Source organism: Ailuropoda melanoleuca, chromosome 8 (assembly GCF_002007445.2).
Source record: "Ailuropoda melanoleuca isolate Jingjing chromosome 8, ASM200744v2, whole genome shotgun sequence".
Lineage (NCBI taxonomy): Eukaryota > Metazoa > Chordata > Mammalia > Carnivora > Ursidae > Ailuropoda > Ailuropoda melanoleuca.
Genome location: NC_048225.1, coordinates 35,357,455 through 35,382,219, shown reverse-complemented (window position 1 = coordinate 35,382,219; position 24,765 = coordinate 35,357,455).

Here is a 24,765-nt window from a genome sequence, read left to right as displayed (position 1 = left end):
TGATAATGTATTGCAGGAAATCTAATACGGGGAAATTAGATTCTCATCAACAATCAGCTTATGAACACATAACAGAGAAGTGTGTATAAAATACTTTGACTATAAAAAAATCCGAAACTGCCATGAAAATAAAAACTACCTATGTCATTGTTTCATAATACTCTCTCACCCACAACATTTCTGTTAATAAAGCCCTGGCTCCCTGCCCTCAACTGAGTGGCATTCACAGACACTCTTTTGGAAAATATCATAAAGTACCTTTGCTTCCCAATAATTATATGGGATAGGAGGGGACAGATTATGTGTGGGCTGATGTTAATGTGGATCACCTTCTCAACTCCTGACCTATGGATTCACTGCCTTTCTCTTTCTTTCTTTCTTTCTTTCTTTCTTTCTTTCTTTCTTTCTTTGTTTCTTTCTTTCTTTCTTTTCTTTTTTCTCCTTCTTTCTTTCTTTTTCTTTCTTTCTTTTCTTTTTTCTCTTTCTTTCTTTCTTTCTTTCTTCCTTTCTTTCTTCCTTTCTTTCTTCTTTCTNTTCTTTCTTCTTTCTTTCTTTCTTCTTCTTTCTTTCCTTTCACTTTCTTCCATATTCAATTTGAATAGATCAGGTCCTTACTACCTATTTGGACTTTAATTCATCCTCTCATCCATAAACTAGTTCTTTAGTGCCAGACACTGAGCTAGGCTCTGAAGACAAAAGACAATAAAGCACTGTTCGTATCTTCAAGAAGGCTGCTATCTGGTAGCAGAGAAATACAGTTCCTGGGAAGGGTGTGAAATGTCATGATTGCCACTCTCATGAAGGGGGGGTAGGCATCTGAATCACCCAGGAGGCAGTCAGGGCAGGGGTCCAGGTGTACATACCCCTAAACTAACTCTGGATTCAAGTGGGCTAAGAGAAGGGCATTTCGGGCGGATGGAGTGCATTGCACAATGGTTTGGAGAGCAAGACAGTGTGGTCTAGGTAGACAACTTCTCTGAATCTCCTTGGGGACAAAGAGCATTTCTGAATCTTTCTTGTAGAAGGAAGTAGGGGGCCTTCCCTGGTGTGGAGACTCCATTTGCTCATGGACGCTTAACAAACTTGTGTTGGGATCCATATACTGACTTCTCTCCCACTGCTCCCAGAAGGAAGGCACATTTCTCTGAAGCTCAGAAAAATATGCAGTAATGGTGAATACTGAAAAAATTCAGAATATGTGAGTGATACATTTGTGATGAGCATAACGCAAGCTGTACTTCCCCTTTATCATGAGAGGGAAAGTCTGACACCTGCCAGGCACTAGACAGATGCTGCTGTTACTGCTTCTGGAATAAACATAATAGCCAGTTAGCATAGGCCCCAACCAACAAGAGGCCCCAGTGTGAAGGAAAGGCAACACAGTCTTCTGGAAGGTCTGTTTCCTGATGCGCCTATCCTGGGGCTTGTGGAACCCTGGAAGACTTGGCTAGACACTAAATCTGCTCACCAGTTTCTTGAAGACATCTATTAAAAAAGCACAAATGTTATCGGAGTGAGATGATCCATTAAGCTGATATCGAATGGTTGCCCTTAGCATGAATTCAATGATACTAAGCATGCTCTGATATATAGGACATAGAAAAAGGCAAAATTTAATGGAAAGGAGGAAATTCAAAAAGGTATGGAGCATGGGGTAGGGCAGGTAAGGGGTAGTAACAAGAGGCTGTTTGTGCCATTGGGGAAAGAGATCTGCACTAGAGCAGAAGACTTTTTTAAAATTTTATTTATTTATTTTGAGAGCAAGAGTGAGAGAGAGAGAGAGAGAGAGTGAGAGCGTGAGTAGGGGGAAGGGGGAGAGGGAGAGGGAGAAGCAGATTCCCCGCTCAGCAGGGAGCCCAACATGGGGCTCAATTCTAAGACCCCGAGATCATAGCCTGAGCCAAAGGCAGATGCTTAATCAACTGAGCCATCCAGATGCCCCATGAGAGCAGAGACTTTTGATAAAAAGAGTAGTGAAACAGACTTCCTACTCTGAAAAACTATGAGCATACCTTTTACATCCTTTGGCCAATTATAGAATATATAGATTCTGTGTCAAGGAAAGTGGGAACAGCTCAGAGGTGATAAATGTCTAGCACTAGGTAGAACATGGGGTAGTGGACATCAGGGGAGCCTGAGTGTTATGTAATAATGATGAAATGGGTAGGTGACACCATGGCTGCTTTGCTACTTCCTGTTTAGAACAAGCTATCTGACATCATTCTTCATTCCCTTTCACCTGTTCCTCCACCACCATATTTATTTTCTATTGCTGAGCAATAAATAACCACAAATTTAGTGGCCTAAAACAACATACATTTATTATCTTGCCATTTCCATGGGTCATGAGACTGCAGACAAGGTGTTGGCCAGGCTGCATTCTCCTCTGGAATTCGACTGAAGAAGAGTTCATTCAGATCTTTGTCAGAATTCACTTCCTTGTAGCTGTATGACCAAGTGTCACAGCCTTTTGCTGACCTCAGGTCCTAGAGCTTCCCCACAGTTGCTGGGGTTGCCCATCATTCTTTGGTACATGGACTTCTTCAACACGGCCACTTACTTTATCAAGAATTAGAGCTTCTTGCTCCCGTCTGCTAAAATGGAGTCTTCCATAACACAAGTGATGTCATTACCTCTCCCATAGTCTATTGCCTAGAAGCAAGTCACAGGTAGGAGGGTGTCCTACCCATACTCAACAGGGGTTAGTATACAAAGAATGAACACAAGAGGGTAGGAATTTCTGGGGGTCATCCTAGAGCCTCTCCAGCACCCTCACCTTTAGAATTGTGCTTGGACAGCTGCCCGTAACACTCTCCTCTAAATTACATTCTTACCCTCCACTCCTAGGAAAGACTTCAGACCAAAAAGACATTGGTATCACTGGGTCCATGATTCTGCCTGATACATGAATGTGAATTAATCATCTTAGAATATGAAGGCATTTTGATTTTCTGAAGCTCCCATCGCCTCAGCGGCTTTTTCATCAATACCTGGGAGTGATGCTTTAAGCTGGAATCTATGTCTCATTTTGAATCCAGGCTTGCTGTTCTTCCTGGTCCTTCTATCCCACAGCATCTATATTTATAGCAGCTCCTCTTTCAGGAAAACAATTTCACCACAATTTTTGGCTTCTTGTTTTCCTTCCTTGAGTGAGCGCATGACAAACTGCATCATCCCAGGGGGCTGTTTTTACCTGCGGTCTTTGAATTATTATATTACTGGCCAGCTTCGCCTGCCTACTCGGTCCCCTTGAGCTCTGCATTTCTGCACTAATGCAATTTTTCTTGTGAGTCCTTGGCTTTGTCTTCCTGCATCTCACCTGCCTCTAGGGAAATTATCAGCTGTGAGTGAGATAGCGCAGTCTGCACAGTGCCCTAACTCTGAGGAATGCCTTCCGCATAGTCAATTGAAAGGTATCAGGCTAAGAAAAACATCACCAATGGCAACTTAAGCCCCAAACAGCTGCTGGTGCAGCCTAATGAATGCAGTGCTCAATGGGATTGTATAGCATTTCTGCATTTCTCACATACTGAGCAGGAATCTAATCTTTATTACTGCAGAATTTCCCCCCTTTCTCATACATTTGTTTGAACTCTCTCTTCTTTCCACATTACCTTGTAGACTTTAGTTTCTGCCAAATGTTTAGGTCCCACAGACCTGACTTTCTTTATTTTCTACTATGAAGCAAGTACTCTAAGCCATTGCTCGGTGGCCATATCCCACATGAGACCAAATCCTTTATGCTGCAAAGGGACCAATTAGGAAACTATTTCTCTTTTCCTAAAGGAATTCATCATGGCTCAAAATAATTCAGTCAGCTTCCAGAATTTTCTTTCTCCCAGCATGGTTAGCAGCAGGAAGAGTCAAATGTTCCTTAGTGCCTATGGCTCACTCCCCATTTTGATGAAAGGTTTGACGAAATCCAGTTTTTAAAAAAACATTCAGTTGAGATCAGAAAATCCCAAATGTTTTTCAGCTTGAAGTTTCCACTTCTCAACTGTTTTTATATCCCGTTGGCTCGGCCTAAGCCACTGACTATTTGAAAGTTGTGTTGGTAGGAGGCTTGTTTATTTTCTAGGCCACTAGGAGACCTTGTGGGATATAACTTTATGGCTCTGTATCAAATTCATCAGTAATTATGTGTGTGCTGCAATACATATAGGCAAGAATAAACCTTGTTTGGCTGTTATTCTGTAAAAGACATTGCTTGATGAGTTTGTTCTCAATGGGCAATAAACATACAGCCTGCATGTATGACATTTATACACACACAGAGATAATATATAATATATATTAACTACATACAGTATTTGATATAATATATAGATTTTATTATATATCAACTGTATAATATTTATAATATAATATAATATAATATAATATAATATAATATAATATAAATCTCCAAAGTAATACTTGCATGCTGACAGTAAAAAGCCACAATCCTATGCATGGGCCCTGCCTCATGTCCACTAGTTCTGCTCCTCAAAGATAACCAATTTTTAATAAATAATAATTTCCGTTCTGGGGTTATCCTAAATAATATATTGTTGCTTCTGTTTTTGTACCCTTTAAACATTCAGCTATTGGTTTCATACAATGATCTATGAGAATTTAGCTGCTGTTTTCCCCCACCCCTCTCTCTGGAAAGTTTTAGGATATTCTTTTAATCTTTGGTGTTTTGAAACTTCACTATATTGTGCTCAGGGGTGTCTATCTTTGTTATTTATACTGGGCACTATGTAAGCTCCTTATATTTAAAGATACTCTCTTATTATCTCTGAGAAATTTTGTTTTTGATAATTTCCTGCCCTCTGTTATCTCTGTTCTCTCTTTCTTGAACTCCTGCAAATGAAATGTTAGATCTCCTAGGACTGATCAGTAATATCTCTTGATTTTCACTCATATTTTCTTCCCAACTGCCTTTTGTTCCGTTTTCCAGGAGCTTTGGTCTCATACCTCATGTACTGAATATTCCATTTCAGCATTGTATGTTTAATTTCCAAAAAAAAATCTTTCTGTCCTTTGATTATACCTTAAAAAAATAACATCCTATTTTTGTTTTATCTCTGCCAAATATTCTAGAATACTTCCTGGTATACTAAACTGTTGTGTTCTAGAAGTTCTCTTCTATTCCTTAAGCTCTCTTTTTCCTCTTGGGAACAGCTAACATGTCTATTTATCTTAGTGTTTTTTCTTCTTGTTGCAGCCTTTTTCCAGCGTTTGGTGCTGCTGGGTTGTCTCACCTGCGATAAGGCTGAGCAATAAGCAGGCCACCCAGGAGCTCTGCGTATGTGTGCAGAATGCATCCACTGGCAAGCGCTCTCCCAGCTGAATGCTATAGGCCTACAATGATGGTGGAGAGCCCCCAGGAATGAATGAGGAGGGCATGACTCTGGGTTACTAAAATGCACACTGGCTACCCTAGCTTTTCCCTACGCAGTTCATTCTTTTCTGTTAGAGAAGAGCTCTCGTGGGCAAGAACCTGGATTTACTTTGTGTGTGGAGGTGAGGGAGAGGTGTGGCTGGGGCCACCTGTTCTAGGTATAGACTTTTTCTTTTTTTTCTTTTTTTTTTTTGCTGTCATTATTTTTATTCAGAAATTTGTCTGCCTTTTAACACATTGTTTGATCATACCATATTGACGACTTTTCTTTTTTTTTATAATTTTTATTATATTATGTTAGTCACCGTACAGTACATCCCTAGTTTTTGATGTAAAGTTCCATGATTCATTATTTGCATATAACGCCCAGTGCACCATGCAATATGTGCCCTCCTTAATACCCATCACCAACCTATCCCATTCCCCCACACCCCCTCCACTCTGAAGCCCTCAGTTTGTAGGTACAGACTTTTTCATTCCCACCTTTCTGAATCCGGAGCCTCTCTTGCTTTTGCCCCCCATGTTGGCCACTTCCTGTGCTGCAGTGTCCTGCCCACACTCAAGGTTTCTTTTTGTCTTCTTCCCCTCTATTTCCTTAATTGACATTCTTCCTTCTTTCTGCCCTCTACAAATTAGCTGAAATCTCTCACACTTCTCCTATTCATTTTATTGTTGTGCGGGTGGGTTATTGGTTCTTTTCTAATATCTTCTTAATGAGGTCTCAGGAAAAAGAGGGGATAAACACATACACTCATTCCATGATCCTGAATTGGAAATCTGAATGGGAATCACATCTCCAGTTGTCTCTTTTGGGTACACAGTTGGGGGTTAATGCCTGCTGTGCTGGTTTCTTTACATAGAACTGTATAGCATCAACAAAGCTTTAAATAATAGGACTCATGCTGGAATAAATCACTTTTAAAAATTATTGTGAACACCCATGTCCTCAAAAATGAGGATCACATTACCTGCCCTCTATGGTTGTTATGAGAGTATAATGGTGACATGTATATATGTATATGCCCAGCAAAATGCCTGGATCATAGAAGCAAATTAAAACTAATTCTTTCTCCTCTTCCTTGTCACCTGCTGAGTATGCATACTAGCTTAAAATACCTTATTTTTAAAAATTGAATTATTTGGTATCAATCATCCCACCCCCCACTCCTGCCGTGTAACAACCAAAGGTGTCACGTGCACTAGGTATAGATTCTTACAGGACACTCTGCTAGCGATGTGGATGATGAGGTTGCTGATTCCCTTCTGGTTACTGTAAATAGTAAACTAAAGAAAACTGGTTACCTGGTAGGTTTTGGTTATCATAATTTGCTTATTATTATTTTCTTGCCTCTACTTCTTGAACTCCCATTAGGTAATGGAAGGAAACTCTTTCTCCAAATTTTGTGCAGCTAGTGGATTTCGCAATCACTGGCTTCAGAAATTTCTTTTAATAGACTTCAACTAATTGCTTCATTTGGAAGGAGCTGGTATCCAGTGAGCCCAAGAGGTGAAAGAAGGAGCAATGACACTGTGGTGCCAGAGGTAACTCCAGCCAGGAGGACACAGCACAGTCAGCTCATGAATCCAGAAGGAGTCCCATACTGTAAATAAGCCCAGAAACATTATACCAAGCCAGGGCTAAGTTGACATGCTCTGGGCATCATTAGCTAGTTAGGTCTTGCAGAAATATGAGAATCATGGCTGGGCGGAGACATTTCCTATGATTCATTTATTCCTAAAGCTGTCTTTGGCTGATGCTCCGGAAAGCAGTGTGTTGGGGTAGGATGAGAAAAATTTAGGAGATAGAGGCCTGTGTTCAACCCTGACCTTGCCTTAGCTTTTGCTTCCTTAGGCTAATTGCACTGGCCTCTAAGCCTTGGTTTCCTCATCTGAAAGAAGGGGTTAATAACATCTCCCACATAGTGTTGTGGTCAGGATTGAGCTGTAAGATGCAAAGCGGGGTGATGGGCACACAGGAGATTCTCAGTAAATAGCAGTTGCTGTCTCTCTTCACCCCATACCTTTGCAGCTTTTCCCATAAGGAAACAACTCAGGGATTACCAGACTGGCCAGAGCAGTCTGTGAAAATACAGAGGAGCCCAGCCACTGTTTGGTTGGATCCTGGCAGTTAAACACTTGCACTCTCCATGACTGGGTGACTCACAAAAATGATAGGTCTTGGAAGACAGGGAGCACAAATTTAGAACAACTGGAAGAATGGGAAAGTGAATTAAAACTATTTACAAAGCAGCAGCATTGTGCAATCAGTGATATTTCTAAGTGTTAATTTCTGAATAAATACATTGAACCTAAAGTTTTGTTAAAGACATTTCTCTCTCTCTCTCTCTCTCTTTTCTGTTAGCTTGAGGATTTTTCTTGAGGTTGAGAGAATGAGGAATGAAAGCAGACATTCTCTGTATGTTAAATCTATGGGGCATTAACCCCTTCTCTGGCTAATGACCTAAAACCAAACAAATCATTACAAAAACTGGAAGAGAAAAAAAGGTTTAGCAATTTTGTGAGCAGGGATCTTTAAGCCTAGTTAATGAAGGCATCCAGAGTTGAATAAATTGGAAGTGGGACTTCAAAACTGCCCCTTTTATTTGGTTTCTGAGCTTGGAACGAATCCAAACAAATATCCCCCAAATTTCCTTAACCCCTTCCCCCTACCCCACCCCACCCCCAAAATTCTTAGAACACAAGAACTATGGGAGACTGAGTCATTTCTCCACTCTCTGAAGGATTTCTAGAGATGAAATCTGTAGGCAAAGGCACAGATGCCCAAAAGATTTTTTTTTTCATCCTTTCAAATAGATTTCAAAGGCTGTATTGGAGAGATTGTGGGGCAAGACAATACGTATATCTGAAACGCTTCTTGCCTTTTTGGCAATTTTTAAAGTAGGTCCATTGGAAACTCAGAATGGGTCTACTGATCTTTTTAGAGGTTTCTGACTCACAATGGATGCATGAAGAACTCACTGAGTTGATTTGATGGAGGAAAAAATTCCTTTCTTTCCCCATCTTCCAAGTTAAAAACACTTCAGTTCTGCTTACTTAATTTGAAAATCTGCCGCCATAGATTAATTTGTTGGGCTCAACATTAGGCTCCTTATAGAGATTCCAAATTTCATCACAAGCCACTTTACCATTTTTATTGTAGTTGGCGTAGACTGAATGAGTAAACTAAATTCTTCCTTGAGAGCTAGTTTTGATGAGAAGCATACATGGAAGTAACAGGCGAATCCTCGGTCCTCTATGAGGAGGGATCTTTGTGGAATGGAGAAATGCTGGCTATTCCCTTACACTGTTTTGCTATGGGCCATCCTCAATTCTGTCCCCAGTCTTCCTTTCTCTTACATCAGGAGGCACAATTCAGATTACTCATAGACAGGGAGTTTAGCACAATGACCAAATCAGACACTCCTGAGTTCAAATTCCAGGCTCATTTACCCTGAACTTGTTGAGCCTCATTTTATTCATCTTTACAATGGAAATAATAAGAGCTGCCTCATAGGATTTTGTGCGGATTCATGCAACAGTGTATATCAAGTCCTCTGGGTAGCACCTGGTATATAGTAAATACTCAAAAACAGTTGGTATCATTATCATCACCATCTGGTCCTTGTAGGTATGGTCTCTCAGCAGAAATCATTTGTAATAGTTATGTGCTGCCCAGCCAGACTCAGTTCTGTTTTATTCTGGGTTTTCATTTGTCCTTTCTAAGGCACACAAAGCACACCACCCTATTTGACCTTGGGAATAAGATCAGACTAATAAGGACACATGCACATTTCTAGAATTTCTACTGGATCTTAAACACCTCTCTGAAATTGTATCTGTGTCTTATTTAAGATCCTAAAGCCCTGAATAAGAAGATATAAATAGCCCCAAGGAATTGTAGATGAATTTGGATGGACCTAGAAATCAGGGATGGCTCTTCAGGAGGTACTAACTACCCTCCCTTATCTGTTCTAAAGTTGTTGATGTGCAGGTCTCATGGGGGTGGTGGGGAGAAAAATAAGTAACAAAGTTTTTGGCCTACTTTCATATCCTATGGAACTTCTCAGGGTTTTTTTCTTCAAGGTTTACCCAGCATGTGATTCTGACCCCATGATACATTTGTGAATAGCTCCATGCAAACAATGCAATCTTGTTTCTCTCCCTCCTTCCAATTTTCTGTGGAATTTTCAGGGATGAGCAGAGCCTTTCATCCTGAAAGCAAGCAGGACTAAGTTAGTATCTTACTTCTCTTTTAACTGTCTTTCCTCCCCAACCCGCTCAAAAATCTTCATTTAAGGATTTGTGGCATGAACAAGACAGGTCCGGATTTGTTTGTTGTGTGCAGAAGTTGAAAGGAGCCAGAAAGAAAAAGAATCATTCCCAAACCTCAGGAGATTTGGAAAACATATTTTAATCAGAGAAATTCATTCAAAGGCACATCTTTCCAGTGTATGTAAAATGAACTATTTAAAAGAAAAATCCCATTGCCCTTTCAAGAGCCTCCTTGAGATTTATTTATAAGATCATTGAGAATAAGTCTAAAAATACAAATTATAAGTCAGGAAGCTCAGAACATCACACATGGGCCTCATTTGCACAAGAGCTTTGCAACTCAGATGACAACTTAAGATATGACTTAGGTAACTAAGATATGACTGACTTGATTTCCCAGTTTATGTTCTGTGGAAAGTCCAATGCCTTCCTAAGATTTCTGCAAATCCCCAGGGGATTCACATGCTCCTGCTCACCTTTGAGCTGAGCCGGTTACACTGAATTTCACCCCATGAATCCCAAGCTTCTTTCCCTAAGTTTTAAAAAAAAGTACTCCTGTGAGCCTTCTATGAGGGTTGGTGAAAGCAGAGAAATAAATATAAAGCAACATAAACAACTTTAATTGCTTATTTGCCATGTTTGTCTTCAAAGAAGTCCCTTAGATACCTCCAACTTGGGCACCAGTCTCCCCCCATGCCACTGGCCTCTCCCCATCTTATTCATTCCTGGTACACAAATTATCAAGCTCTCTTTCTTCCTCTCTTTTTCTTTCATTCCTTTTCCTTCTTCTTTTGACTATCTCCTGCTTATCTATACCCACAGGGTACCACACTTTCAACCCCAGTGACTTACTAAGGTATTTTTCCATATAACAGCAGTTGCTTCCCAAAGAAGAATTTTGGACACAGCTGCTAAGATAATAATGGTTTTGAAACCCTTACAAATATGTTCTGGAGGTTTATGAAAGTTCACTGAAAAGTGACTCCAATCTTAAATTAATTTGAAGAAAGTACACTATTTAGAGGACTGATATGTTGAATTCACAGGCAATGTGAAAAATTCTTATTTTGGATTTCCAGATTATTTTAATAAAAGAATTCTGAGTTGTTCTTCTTTCCACTTGGCACCAGGATGGACGGAAAGGGTTCTGTGATATTTCTTTCCATAGTGAGAAGAGTTATGGCCACACTTTATTAGCTTCTGAAGGAAGATGCATACCACATGCTTTTAAGCTGTATTTTGTTGTCAACCGGTGGTGTCTAGGCCTGTTCCCACATGGAATGCATGCATAAACACCCACACCCATCACACATCTGGAAGAATCCCTCTCTTATGGATGGAGGGAGAGGAAGACACTTATATTGGCATAATTTAGGAACCTGGGTCAAGAGCCCTTTTCTTCCCAAAATAACTCCTCCAGTTTCATTTGACTCCTGAAATGCCTTTAACAGAAGATTAAAGTTCTCTATTCTACAATTTGATATAGGGCTTAAAATGCTGTTCAAGAGGGGCAGAATTGTAGTGCATATCATACCAAGATGTGAATTAATATCAGATCTTTTTTTCCTGAGAGCTATTTTATTTTTTTGATAGAGTAAAGAAACCCCAAGGGCCTTGAAGTAAGGGGAGTTGAAAAAGTGAACAGAATGGAAATGTTGTTTTATAGACAGTCTATTTACAGAGGGAGAAGATTGGAAGGGAAAGAAAACTGATGTTTATTAAGCACCTGCCTTTTGCCAGGCAGTGTTCTGGGGTTTTCCCTATGTAATATATCTCATATAATTCCAAAACACTCTAAAGGATAAGAAAGATTGCCTTTTGCACTCAGACACATCTGCTCAACTCTTAGTCATCCTGACCCATTCTCCAACTGTAATGCATAATTCAACAAACATCTATGGACCCCCCACCCCTATCCACATATACATAAGCAAAACTCTGTGCAAAGCATCTGGTATAGATCAGGAGGAACTAAAAAGCAGCAATCTCCAACACATACTCACTCCAGTATTTACTTGTCTCTATTTAGATGTCTGCAGGGAAAGCCACTCTTTTATGTGCCTGGGGGAAGAGAAAGGAAGCAGAGCATTAAGGGAATAGAATAATGCCCATTTTCTCTGTACAAGGCAAGGCTATGTGTGTGTCTCTGTGTGTGTCTGTATGTGTGTGTTTTCAATGAAGCCTGGACATGGTAAACAACACCGGCCACCTTAAAAGCATGTGGTATGACCCCACCATTAGAACTTAATAATGACTTGACCATAAAGCTCCTTACTAGGGAAAGAAACTTGATAGAGCTTTTTCCTCCTTTCCTTCTTACACCTTGTAGTAAAGAACAATTCATAGTTCTATTACTTAAAAAGTCTAGCAAAAATAAACTAAGGAGTAATTAGTCATATTGCCAGTAGATTCAGCATAGAAGCCTTTTCAAAAGAAGGAGCTTTCCCTGATTCACTTTGGGTGGTTTTGAGCCTCATGTGGAGAAGAACCAAAAGGAGAAACTGACTTAACTGTTCAAGAGTGATTTCATCCTGCAATTGAGTTCAAGTATAACTGTTCTGGGGCCTGGGCAGTAAACTGTGACATAGAATTTGGAAGAAGCATCTTCCATCCTACCCCTAACTACTCTCTGCCCCTGGTACAAGGAGATTTGAGAGCACCTGGACAGAGAAGATCAAATGTGGATACTGGCATTGTCGGTGGGTAATGGGTATGGAAAGCTCTCTCCGTGATGCTCTGTAGGCAGCTGGTGGAGACAAAAAGGCACTGGAGCAGGAGAGAGGACTGAGCTGATGCCATGTGATGCTACAACTAATAGGCTCATTTAAGGAAAATGGCAAAAACTCCCTCAGAGAATCTCTTCTCATGGTAGAATGGGAGGAAGGACTCTGGAGAGGATGGCTGGGGTCCTGATCAGGTGGGAACTCTCAGGCTTGGAGATATTTGGACTGCTCAGACTTCCTTACCTTGGCAAGGTAAGCTTCCTTCAGTGGAGGAAATATCCATCCAACATCCAACTGAATGCAATGCATAACTTGTCTCTCCCAGGTCACACCCATCATGGGAGAAAACAAGTCTGTATCAGGCCCAAGGTAATAATCAAAGAAGCTTAGCTCCAGTCTTGTGAGGTTTGTTACCCGAACTCTGATTCCAAAATCTTCCTGAACCTTAGCATCTGGCATCAGATAATTTTTCCTGGGGATAAGGACAGTTATGAGAGAAGAGTGGCCCCAGTCCCCAGGCCTCAGTGCTTCATGGCACTGCCACATGGCAAGCCTCTGTGCTCCAGTGCCTTGCCCTGTGTTCTGGAGGTTGCCCTGTGAAACAGATCTTCCTATTTCCACTAGCATCTGACATCTCTCTTCCCCCCACAGGATTTGGAAAGGAACTGTGGGGACTGGGCCAGGACACAAATCCTTATAAGAAATATGGCCCTGTTTTTAGAATTCTTTCTCTTCTCCACCCCCAGGGGTTTAGATTTCATTTGTCAGCTCGACTTTTCCTTTGGCTTAAGCTCTCTCATAGTCTCTAATGCAAATAGACTGTTGGCAGTACCAACCACCTAACCCACCAAATCTGCTTTGACATGTCTTAGTCTCACCAGACATAATTTATGTCAAGGTTAAGGAGCTAGTTAGATTAGATACAACCTCCCTAGTATCAAAGGGTCTGCCTGCCAGTTCCAGTCCCTAAGCCATGTTGCTTTGTCTCAAGTGACCTAAGAACCACCACTCAAAGTGTCTGGCTTGATGTCTCAGAGCTCTTGAGGTGGGTATGCCGATCGTGTTTCTCTGTATCTGATCTTTAATACAGGACATAATTTTTAAAATAGTGATGTAACCAGTATAAACAATGGCCTAGGGATAGGAGCAATTTATTTCAACATAGAGAATCAGATAAGATTGCCTAAAAGAGGCTATAGTTGGATTAAGGCCTTTCAAAAAAAAATAAGGAAAAATTCAACAGATGAATAAAGCAATAAAGCCATTCATTCATTCATTCATTCGTTAACCCAACTCCATTAACATTTATTGAGATTGCATTATATATCTGGCTCTGTTCTATGTCCCAGGGACACTCTTGAATAAGACATCATTCCTGTCTTCAAAGAGCATGCAATATTTTCCTTTCAGGCTGAGGAGACAACATGAGCAAAGGCATAGAAGTCCCAGAAGGTACACGACAAGTTCAGTGAACAGTGAAGATAAGACCTAGGGTCAATCATGGAAGGGACAAGTAGGACAGTACAAGGGAAGATGAGGCAAGGAAAAAAGCTGGGGACAAAACACAGAGGATTTTAATACTACAGTAAGAGATTTAAAGCTTAATCTGTAGGCTACGATAAGTCATTAACAATTTTGAACCGGAAAAGGGCACAAGTAAGCTATATTTTAGCTGAAAGCTCTCCAGTGGCTGGCTTCCTATTGCCTAAAACACTTCAAGGGCTCCTCATTACTCATGACATATAGACCAAAATTCAGAGTGTGGACTCCAAGTCCTTGCAGTGTCTACCCCCTGCCTATCCCTTCACCCTTAGCTTAAACCAGTCTCTCCTCTACTTGCTGCTTGTAAGCCTCACTGATCTTCCGTTATCACACCATGCCCACCACCAGGCCTTTGTACGAATTGTTTCTTCTTCCAGGAAACCCTTCCCCTTTTGCTTAATTAACTGCTTCTATTTTAGATATCAGTTGAGTCATTACTTCTTTGAGAAAGCTTTTCCTGACACCCGCTTTACCCCAACGTCTATCAGACCAAATCCCCTAGTATGTACACAAGTCTATTTGTGTCTCCTTACTACTCTCTATCTCCTTCACGAGGCCATAATCAAGGAAGAGCACTCTAATTTGTTTATCATTTTATCTTTAGTTTCTACTACAGTACCTGGCACATTATAGACATGCAGTCAACATTTATTAAAAACAGAGAAAAATAGAAAATCATTTTTTCTGTCACAATGTAGAGAATGGCTTTGGCTGGGGGCTGGGGTGTAGGCAGGATGATTATGGAAGAAGATTGCAACCAGCACACACTATAGTCGAGCATATAGTTGTAAATGAATAATCCTTCCTTATGGCAGCTGAAGGCTCATCAAAGTGGTAAGTCTTCCTCCAGCAGCTGATTAGGCTCAATTCAGGGGCTGATTAACCTCTCTCTCCTGCAGTCATCTCAGTCCAGCTTCTGGGTGTAAAAAATCTCCGCTGTTTTCCATTGGTTAAATAAGAGCTGTGGCTGGCCACAGATCAGAAACGTGAAGGTATCATCTTGAGTGAGAATGTGCAGAGAGGGGAAATATAGCAAATTTAGCTATGTACGAATGCAAGGGTTAACATACAAATTACAGAAAGGAGACAGCACAAGGAAAATTGCTTTATCATAACCATCTCTGAAACTGTGAAGGGCTGGAATAAGTGGGCTGATGAATCAGTGCTTCTCCCTTCTTGCTGATGACTGCGTGAGAGAAAATGGGCTCAATCCACAGGGAGAGAAATTTGAACAAATTATTTCTCAACAAATTTCCAGAGGGAGCTTATAAGGCCTTTGTCTCTGGAGAAAGAGTACGGTGGAACCAGTAACTCACTGCTCTGCTGATGAGCATAGTTCTGCTTTAAGATGGTGTGAGTGGTTGTGTGTGGGGGGTGAGTGGGGGCGGAACAGTTCCCCCAACCATGCTTTCCACCATTAGGATTATGTTGCCACACAGAGTTCTGAAGCTTTGGAATGACCGCTCTGCATGATATTTCTTGTTTTAATCTGGTAATGCTTTGCAAACCCCATGAATCATCAAATATGCCATGCTTGAAAGATTTTGACAAGTTTTATGAGTCCACCTAGTGCTATTTATTTTTGTTCTCTCTGATTCCTTCTCTATAGGCAGGAACACTTTCAAGGGCATCTCTCACAGAATTGGCCAGGTGCCATAGTGGCAAATCTAACTCCATCATCCTGGGGCAAGGAGAAGCATGTTTTGCTCTTGCCAACTCTCTGGTATGGTGTTAACATGACTGATGGAGTCAGCTATTTGCACAACCAGTAACCAGAACAAATTCCAGGAATCGGGCATGAGCGAGTGAGATTCTATTTTTTTAAATGTAAATAAGCCATTCTTGAATGTACAGGTCCATATGTTTGTTGAGGACCTATCTGGTAGAATTTAAGATTCACCCACAGGCCCTGTCTCTAATATTTTTGGCATGACACTGTGCCTGATTGATCCTCCACGATAATTCGTCCTTTGGGACATGGCACAGAAAGAACAATCAATAAGCAAAATCATTATATGGAAGTAGCACAATAGCACTATTTTGATCATTCTAACTAATTAGTTTAGTTTGACTCAGTCATCTAAATCTGTGTTGTCTAATACAGTAGCCACTAGCCACATGTGGCTACTGAGCACTTTTAATGCAATTAGTTGACTAAATCATCACAGTCCATTTAATTTCAACTTCATGAGCTTTTGATTAGTGTAAAACTTCAAAACAAAGTGTGAATCCATGGTAGTGAGTTTGAGAATTCTGGCTTAAAGAAACTAAATTTTTTTCTACTGCATAATTTCTAAGAGGTTTCAACATGACAATGTTCATTATGTCTTTCTCAGAAGGGGATGCTGTAGGCCAAGTTAGCAACAATATCAAACCACGGGAGACATCTTGTTTCCATAGCATATCTTAAAAGAAATACCATTTGGGAAATGACTCTACATGAACAGGACCCAGAAGGAATATGCCAGGCAGAGATCTATGCCTTTCATGAGAGAAGATGTGTCTTTGGATTGTGAACTGCAGGGAGTTAAGACTTACTTCTTTGCTATGCATTTATTCATACCATTTTTGTGAATTTTGACATCCTGTGGACTTTGCTTATCACCTTTGCTTTATACTGACCTTAGTGACACTGTGTGTCCTTTGAAAACGAGGGGTTTGACAACATGAGGTATATTATCTTTTCCAAGTTTAAAATTTTATGGCCCATTCATTCTGACTCAAATCCTTGATTTTTTTTTAACTTTTATAATGCTTTCAAACCCTAGTTGGCTGGTACCTGAGTAAGTCAGAAAATAAGCTGTGGTCCTATCTAGTGGACTGTAGCAGTCTACTTTCCCAAGAGTTTCCCAACTGCAAGGAAGGAAAGCTGACCAGGAAGATAAGCAGGATTGTATAATCCTGAGGTACAGATATACATGATACCGAACCAGGAAGGTGAAGGCAGACACTGAAGAAAAGGTACAGCCTTTTTTTAAAAAATAAGTTAAGTGGTCTGCAAGGAATTTAGATGATAGGAGTTTATCTTGATAATGATCTCAAGCTTCTGAAGACAGAGCAGTGACATTATCAATGATAGACCAGGATCAGAGAGTGGCTGGTGAGGTATCTATATGTAACTGAAGATGATGTGACTAAAATCAGAAATATCAATTGGAAATCATAGCAGGTGTCCCAGTGAGAGATTCTGTTCCATGGTGATGCCCAGGTTTTTAGCTTGGACAATCAGGTAGATGGAGGTATTCATTCCAGGGCATGGGAAGTATTGAAGGATAGGCAGGTTTGGGGGCAAGATCATAATGGCTTCAAGTTGGGACGTGTGAACTTTGAGATGGCTGTTGACACTGTCCAGGTGGTGATGCATAGTAGGATGTTGGAATATAGATCTGGATCTTCATGGCGAGGATGTAACCAGAGATGGTCAACAGTTAGGAGGACTGGCTAATGAAGAAGCACTCTAAGGTAATGTTTGAGGGAGGGGCCTCCGGAGCTCCAACACTTCCCTGCTGTGTAACCTTGGGCAAGTTTCTTTACCTCCCAACACTTCAACTTCATCATCTGTAGAACAGGGATAATCATAGCTCCTACCCAAGGGAGTCATTGTGAGGATTCAGAGTTCATGCATGTAAAATGTGTAGAAGAATGCATGACTGCTTAATAAATATTATTACTACTATTTTCTCCTCTTCAAAGAGAAAGAAACTAAAGCTAAGGGTGGATACATAATTGGCTGAATATGACACAGCTAAAGTGGTAGTGTCAAGATTCAAATCTGGTTCTTCCTGAGATTCATCCCGTGTTCCTTCCAATTACATTACTGTGGCCCAAAGCTTTAAACTTTGAATGCATTAACTTCTCATTTGTGAAATGGAACAACAGTAATACAAACTTTATAGGATTATCATAATATTTGTAAAGCATTTAAAACCGTGCCTGAAATGAAGTCCTATAAAAGGTTTGCTACTGCAAAATATAATAATCATAATCATAATAACAACAATAATAAAATTTTGCCCATGCCCTGCAGTCTGGAAGAATAAAATTGCCTCCTTTTAGAACTAACTCAGGCAAGATTTATTAAGGCTGGAATGGGGTAGCTGGGTGGAGGGGGTCAGCAGGGGTATGTCAGATGTTCCTTTTGCATAAGAAGAGAATGATCCTAGGACATCTGTGAACAAGCTGAGAGGAGCTGGCCAGGCCAAATTACTGTTATTCTCTGGGCTGGTCAAATGGGCTTGGGAGGGGGTTGGTAGAATTGAAAATTTTCAAATCCTCCAAATCTGCAGATCTCCAGTGACCATGGCCACATCTGGTGTCAACAGAAACATACCTTCAAAAGAAGTAAACACGTCTACAAAATGAAGCTTGAAGATAGGCAAATAAATGGGAGAAAAAGAAGGCCCAAAGTCAAAAAAAGTGCAGGTCAGAATAAATCTAACTCCTGGTTTCCTACACTTTGATCCATTCATGTAGCCTCAGGATTTGTTTATGATTATTTGCATAGTTGAGAATCTCTTGGGGGTTTGGTTGTTTTTTATTTCAAAATCCAACACAGCAGGATACAAGTTTTATGCTTCTATTCCTGTTTTATCAGGAAAGAACAGAATGAAAACTTTAATCTCCCCCCACCGCCCCTACTCCCAACATTGCTGAGATGATTTAATGCCTCATAACAGAAGTAATTTTGTGATAATGACACAAAAGCAGCAATTAAAAAATATTGCTTGTTTCAGGGCCTATACATTGGTTGTTGGTAATTGACAACAGAATGTGTTTTCTAATCCACTGAAATGATATCTTATTGCAAGCTGGCATGGTAATTACTGTATTTGTACAGTACCAGAGGAGTTCCAGCCCAAGTCTGACAGGGAGTTGATTAAATCACCCAGGTGTAATTGAAGGTTTTGATTGCATTGCCTCCGAGCTGATCAGCATTAGTAATAGCCTCGCTTTCTGCTGTCATGTGTTTTTAGAGCTGGTGGTATATCAGCCCTTTCAATCTCCCTCCCAGCCCTCAGCCTCTGCTGTGCCCGTGTCAAGGGGAACCAAGAGTGCTCCTCAGAGCAGAAAAAATGAGAACAGACAGCAGATCCCTCGTGCTGGACCTAAATGACATCATTTGAAACAAAAAGAAACCTGTTTCTAACTGCCTGCTTTGTTTCTTTGGATGAAGAAGGCAGGACTAAGGCACCTAAAGATGGGCTTGCACGTGGCCCATCGGTGTGGCACGAGTATGTCCAGGTTATACAAGAGAAGGGCTTCTACTCGTTCTTTGCTCACTTGCTGATTTCCACTTGTCTCTTTTCAAAAGGGGAAATTTACCTTGTCAATCTCAAATGCAGCATTTCAGTTATCAAGAAAGATGTGATTCTGTACTGTGAAGGGACTTTGAATTCATTGGTATTATTTCACTTATTTATGTGGTATTTTCTGAGTGATTGTTTTGCATAAAAGCACACTACAAAAGAGAAGGGAAGAGAAAATGCATAAGTAAATTCCAATACAAAGCTAAACATGATGAAGCCCTTACAAATAATGTAAACTCACTGGGGTAGAAGTGCAGAAAATATTCAACATCCCATAAGCATTCACTGACCACCAGCTAGGAAAGTCTCTGGATGATAGAAGAACAAATAAGAACAGATTTCTCCCCTCTAGGAACTTACAGTCTAATCAAGAAAACAGCAATAACAACAATAAAAAGTTAACAGCTAATATTTTTTACTTTGTATGCATTATTTCTTTGGATTTTCATAAGAACTTCTGTGGAAAATGCAATCTTTATTCCCATTTTGCAGATGGATAAAATGGGTGTAGAGAAGTTAAGTTATGTAACATTTCCAAGACACACTGGAAATTGGTGAATTCATAATTAGAGTCCGGGTCTTTCACAATAATCAGGTAAAATAATACATATCCCCATTTACAAATAAGAAAACTGAGGTAGCTAGATTAAGCAAATTGCCTATGTTCAGCTGTTAAAAAGTGGTATAGTGTAACCATAAAACCATAATCCAAACACCGTAAGCCAAAACAGAAATAAATGTTTCAGCATATCTAAGAAAAGTGCTGTGTGAGCACCAAAGAAGAGGGAAGTAATTCAGATCAGGATTGAATAAGGAATCCTTTGTAGACGATTCAGCTTTGAGCTGCGACCGAGAACAAGAAGCAGAGGTGGAAATATTAGAAAGGCTTCTTCTCACTGGGGAGGTCAAGTCCAAATCAACCAGTTTTCTTTAGTTACCTATCATCAGATCCAACAAAAAGTTGGACAAAAAGGAGAAATTTGTTTTATTTATTTATTTTTGGTAATCTCTACACCTAACACAGGGCTCAAACTCACAACCCCGAGATCAAGTCACATGCTCTTTCTACTGAGCCAGCCAGGTGCTCCAAAAAGGACAGAATTTTAAAACGCAAATTTGCTGGCACAATTGGGAACTCTAGAATATCTGTGAATTCCTTTATCCATCCCTCTCTCTATCAGGGTATGACCTGATCACTAATTACAAAATGGGATCTCTTCCTTCCAGTAATTAAGTGTGGTGAACAGTTTCTGAGCCAGCTCCAGCTCTGTTTTGTGGAATGGATGGAACCTTGCAAAAAAGAGCCTCCTTTCAGGTTTCTGTCATTTTTTAGCTTCAAGGAGAAAACCAAGCCCAGGATCAAAGGGCTACCCATGTTCACTTGAAGGAGGCATATCAGACCCAGGAGACATTGGGCCATTTCCAGGGAGGATCAGAAGGACTTAATGGAGGCTTCAGGTAGACATTCTCTATGTTTGACTGCTGCTTCTGAGAGGAACCCTACAGAGGTGAAGGTTTAGGATGGGTACGCCTTCCTGGGATAGCTCCTGCGGGCACATTTGCCACTAGTCAGCCTCTAGAAGCCAACACTGCACACATAGTTCTCTGGATTTATTTGCTTAATGTTGAAACCAATGAGGCCATTTTACATTATTTCCTCCGGGCACTATCTGGCTCCATCTATAGGGATTAAGCAGCGCTTTGAAATCCAGAAGGAGAAGAATAGCGTTTACTGAGGGTTGAGCACACTGAGTAAAGAATGACCCCTCTGTGGACTTTGTTTCCCATGCAAACTATGTGGGAGGGTCAGTTTGAGAACACATTTTTGGAACTCTGCCATTTTCTGGGCTAATGTGGCCTAAATTGTTCTTAATCCTCTTGCAGAAAGGCAGGGTGGGGACTAGGTTGAGGCAAGTGAGGCACTAGCTTTGGGAGCAAAAATTTAAGGGGCACCTTGATTCAAAATCTAGATTAATGCTACCCTTCCCCCCAAATTAAATGAGCATAAATAAAGACAGGGTTAGTATAACAGATTTTTCCTTTTGCTTTAAGTTCCAATATGGCTTGGCAGGATATTGCAGAGGGGTCAACCTTTGGTAGTACCTTGAAGTGCAGCTGCTAAAGAGAGGGAGCAGAACCCACAATAGCAGTTGAAATCCTAAGAATAAAGTCTGGCTTTTGGAAGACCTGATGGACTAAGATTTGATTAGTAATGAAGATCTTGTTCTAGTACCCAAGTCACCGAAAGGGTTCCAGGGTATCTCAGGCTTAGGACCCATTGCTACACAACTCTGGTAGGTGCTCCTAATATCGTTTGCAGTATTGTATTGACAGATGCAGCCAGAATGTACCTATGCAGTCACAGTACCTGTGGACCAACAGACATATGAATTAGCATAGTGACTAGTTCATTCTTATTGCTGAATAGAAAAAATGGATGAATAACTGAATAAACGGATGAAATAGGACAGAGATATAGGACATTCTAGGAAACTCTGATTGCATAAATGTTGGTTTAGGCTTGTTTGTATGCCTGCAATGAGATCACACTCAGTTCTCTACAAATCTTAAGACAGTGAAGACACTGTTACAGGATAACGTTAATCACATATTTATTCAGCAGCTACTATGCTTAGCTCTATAATGGGTGTTTAAATTTGTTTTGTCATTTTTTAAAGCTCAGTTTCTCATCTATTAAAATAGAGACAATTAAACCTACTCCCAAGACTAGAGCAAAGATTAGAAATAAATTGGGCCATTTTTATTACTATTAAATTAAACTGAAATAGGAGTATAAAAGAAATATAAAATATAGTATCTACATAGTATCTTGACCTGAAATTAAATGGAAGCTGATCCTATGTTTATGCACAAGATAAACTTGAAGTAACACCGGATTTGGCACATTGTTAGTACTCAATAAATGTTTAAAATGTAAGAAAATGCAAGATAAAAAAAACTTTACATTAATTTAATATTTTTTGAAGGAATCACAAATGCTCTTTTTTTTAAAAAAGATTTTATTTATTTGACAGAGAGAGTGAGACAGCAAGACAGGGAACACAACCAGGGGGAGTGGGAGAGGGAGAAGCAGTCCTCCCGCTGAGCAGGGAGTCTGACATGGGGCTTGATCCGAGGACCTTGGGATCATGACCTGAGCCGAAGGCAGATTCCAATGACTGAGCCACCCAGGCGCCCCTCACAAATGCTTCTAGAAATACATTACACCTATTAACTATGTGCATTGCCTTATCAAGTGACAAGGTTTAACTTTCAGTCAGGGGCCAATTTGATATAGCGATATATTTATGTGCAGCCTCTGTATGTATAATCATAATAGAGTTATTAAAAAAAACCCTACTTATTCTCACATCATTAACCATGGTTTGATCAAATGTCAGATTGATTCCAGCAGATCTCAACTAGAAGGTGCCATTGTTGGGTTGGGGGAGTCACTTAAAAAAGGGGAAAAAAAGCCTCAATTCCATGACATGATTTATCCTGTGACACACAATGAGGAAATAGATCACAGGAAAATGAACAGAGCAAACTATTGCTCATGTTCTAGGAAACAGACCCAGATGGGTAAAGTAATTTGCCAAAGGCTACATAAGCAAGTAAGCCATATCGGGTTTTGAAAATGGATCTTCCAATTCCAAATCCCATAAGCATGCCACAGCATCACTGCATGAATAGTCTCTCCTTCTCACTTCCAAATAATTTCCCAACTTGCCCATGTCACCCCCCTGTTCTGTCAGCTTCTATCTGCACCTATACCACCTATGGTATTTCTGTAAAGCCATTAATTACCTTCTAATTTTCAAATCCAATTATCTTGATACAATCTTTATTTTCCTTCTCTCTTTAGCATTCTCCTAAGCACTACTCCATCCTCCTTGAAACTGTTTTTCCTTGACCTCAATTATGAACAAAATGACCCATCCAGTTTTTCAAATTAAAAACCCAGGAGCATCACTGTCGTTAATGCCTCCCCCCCCCCGCCCCACCGTCTTTCTCTCTCTCCCTCTCTCTCTCTCTCACACACAGAGCACTGAATTTTGGTAACCAATACCTAGCAAATAAGTCTTGTAAATATCTTTCCAGCCCTCTGTTCTTGATCCTGTCTCTCCCTTCGTTTCTCTTCTGCTGACTAGAATCTATTGCAGATAGAACCATCTCTGTTTCCTCCATGCACCCCATCACTCCATTCTTCACAAGATCTAAAAACATGAGTCAATGGGAAAGACAAGCAACAGGAAAAAGGTGTGTTATTATGTGGCAGTGTTTCCAGTACAACTTTGGTGTATCAACTGTATCAAAGCACAGAGGCATCTCCTCATTTCTGGGCCATTTCCCTCCCTTTTTCCCCCTCCCAAGACCTTTATAATCTGCTAGGAGGTCCAAACGTGGTAAGCTATGAGCATGTAGAGCTATGTGGAGGATATGAAAGTGAACTGTGGGTAACAGATGCAGCACTGGGTGGCAGAAATAACACCAAGCTTGAGTCCTGTCTCAACCACTTCCTAACCATGTGACCTTGAACCAGTCCCTGAATTTCTCTGAATTTCAGTTTTAGAGTGACAATAATACTTGCTTAGAAGGTTGTTATGAGGTCTCGAATAAATATTAAATATAATACATATAAAATTACTCTGTCAATCATATATGGACTGCATACATACTAGATATTATTAGATTATAAATGGAAAGCAACTTGGGAACTACAGCTTAAAGAAAATGAAGGGAAGATAATAGTGGCAATGAAATCAAGGAGATGGATAAAGATATAGATTGAGGTGAAGCAGAAATGGTTTAATGCAGATATTTGCACTCAAAATGAGAGAAATTACAACCTAAAGTTTATGAACATAATCTTAGACTGTCCTGGGTTAGAATTTGAATTCTCCACTTACAAGTTGGGTCCATCAAATGAGTTAACAACTTTAAAGTAGTAATAATATTTCCAAACCTTTATTAGTATATTGCTAGGCGTTGTTCTAAATATTTACATGATTATTTCTGAGTTTCAATTTCTTCATGTATAAAATAGCATCAGTAACTATTGTACTTTCCTCATAGGATTACTGTGAGAATTAAAATAAATTAGTATGGTCTTGGCCATGTAGATACAACTCAAAACATAGCAGCCATTATCATTATTAGCTATGGAAATATTAAGGGCAAAAAAGGTGAGGGGGTAGACACACTTCTTTCCACTTCCCCTGCTAAGTATAGTCACAAACACTGGACATTATATATAAAACAAGTGTAATTCTCAAAGGTGGAGCAAAGAAGGTGGTCTGGCTACAAACCTTGGATAAGAGGTATACCATGACAGTGAGTTTTTTGGGTTCTCTTTTTGCCTCATGTATCCTAAACATAAAGCTGAAGAAGCAGCCACCTGGAGATGCCAGTAGGAGCAGACAACAAAAGCCCCAAGAAAAACCTGCTGTCTCTAGTTAAAGAACCAGAAATAGGGCACTCTCAAAAAACAGAAAACTCAAAAAACAAAAACGATCCTCCCCCAGGGGAAAAA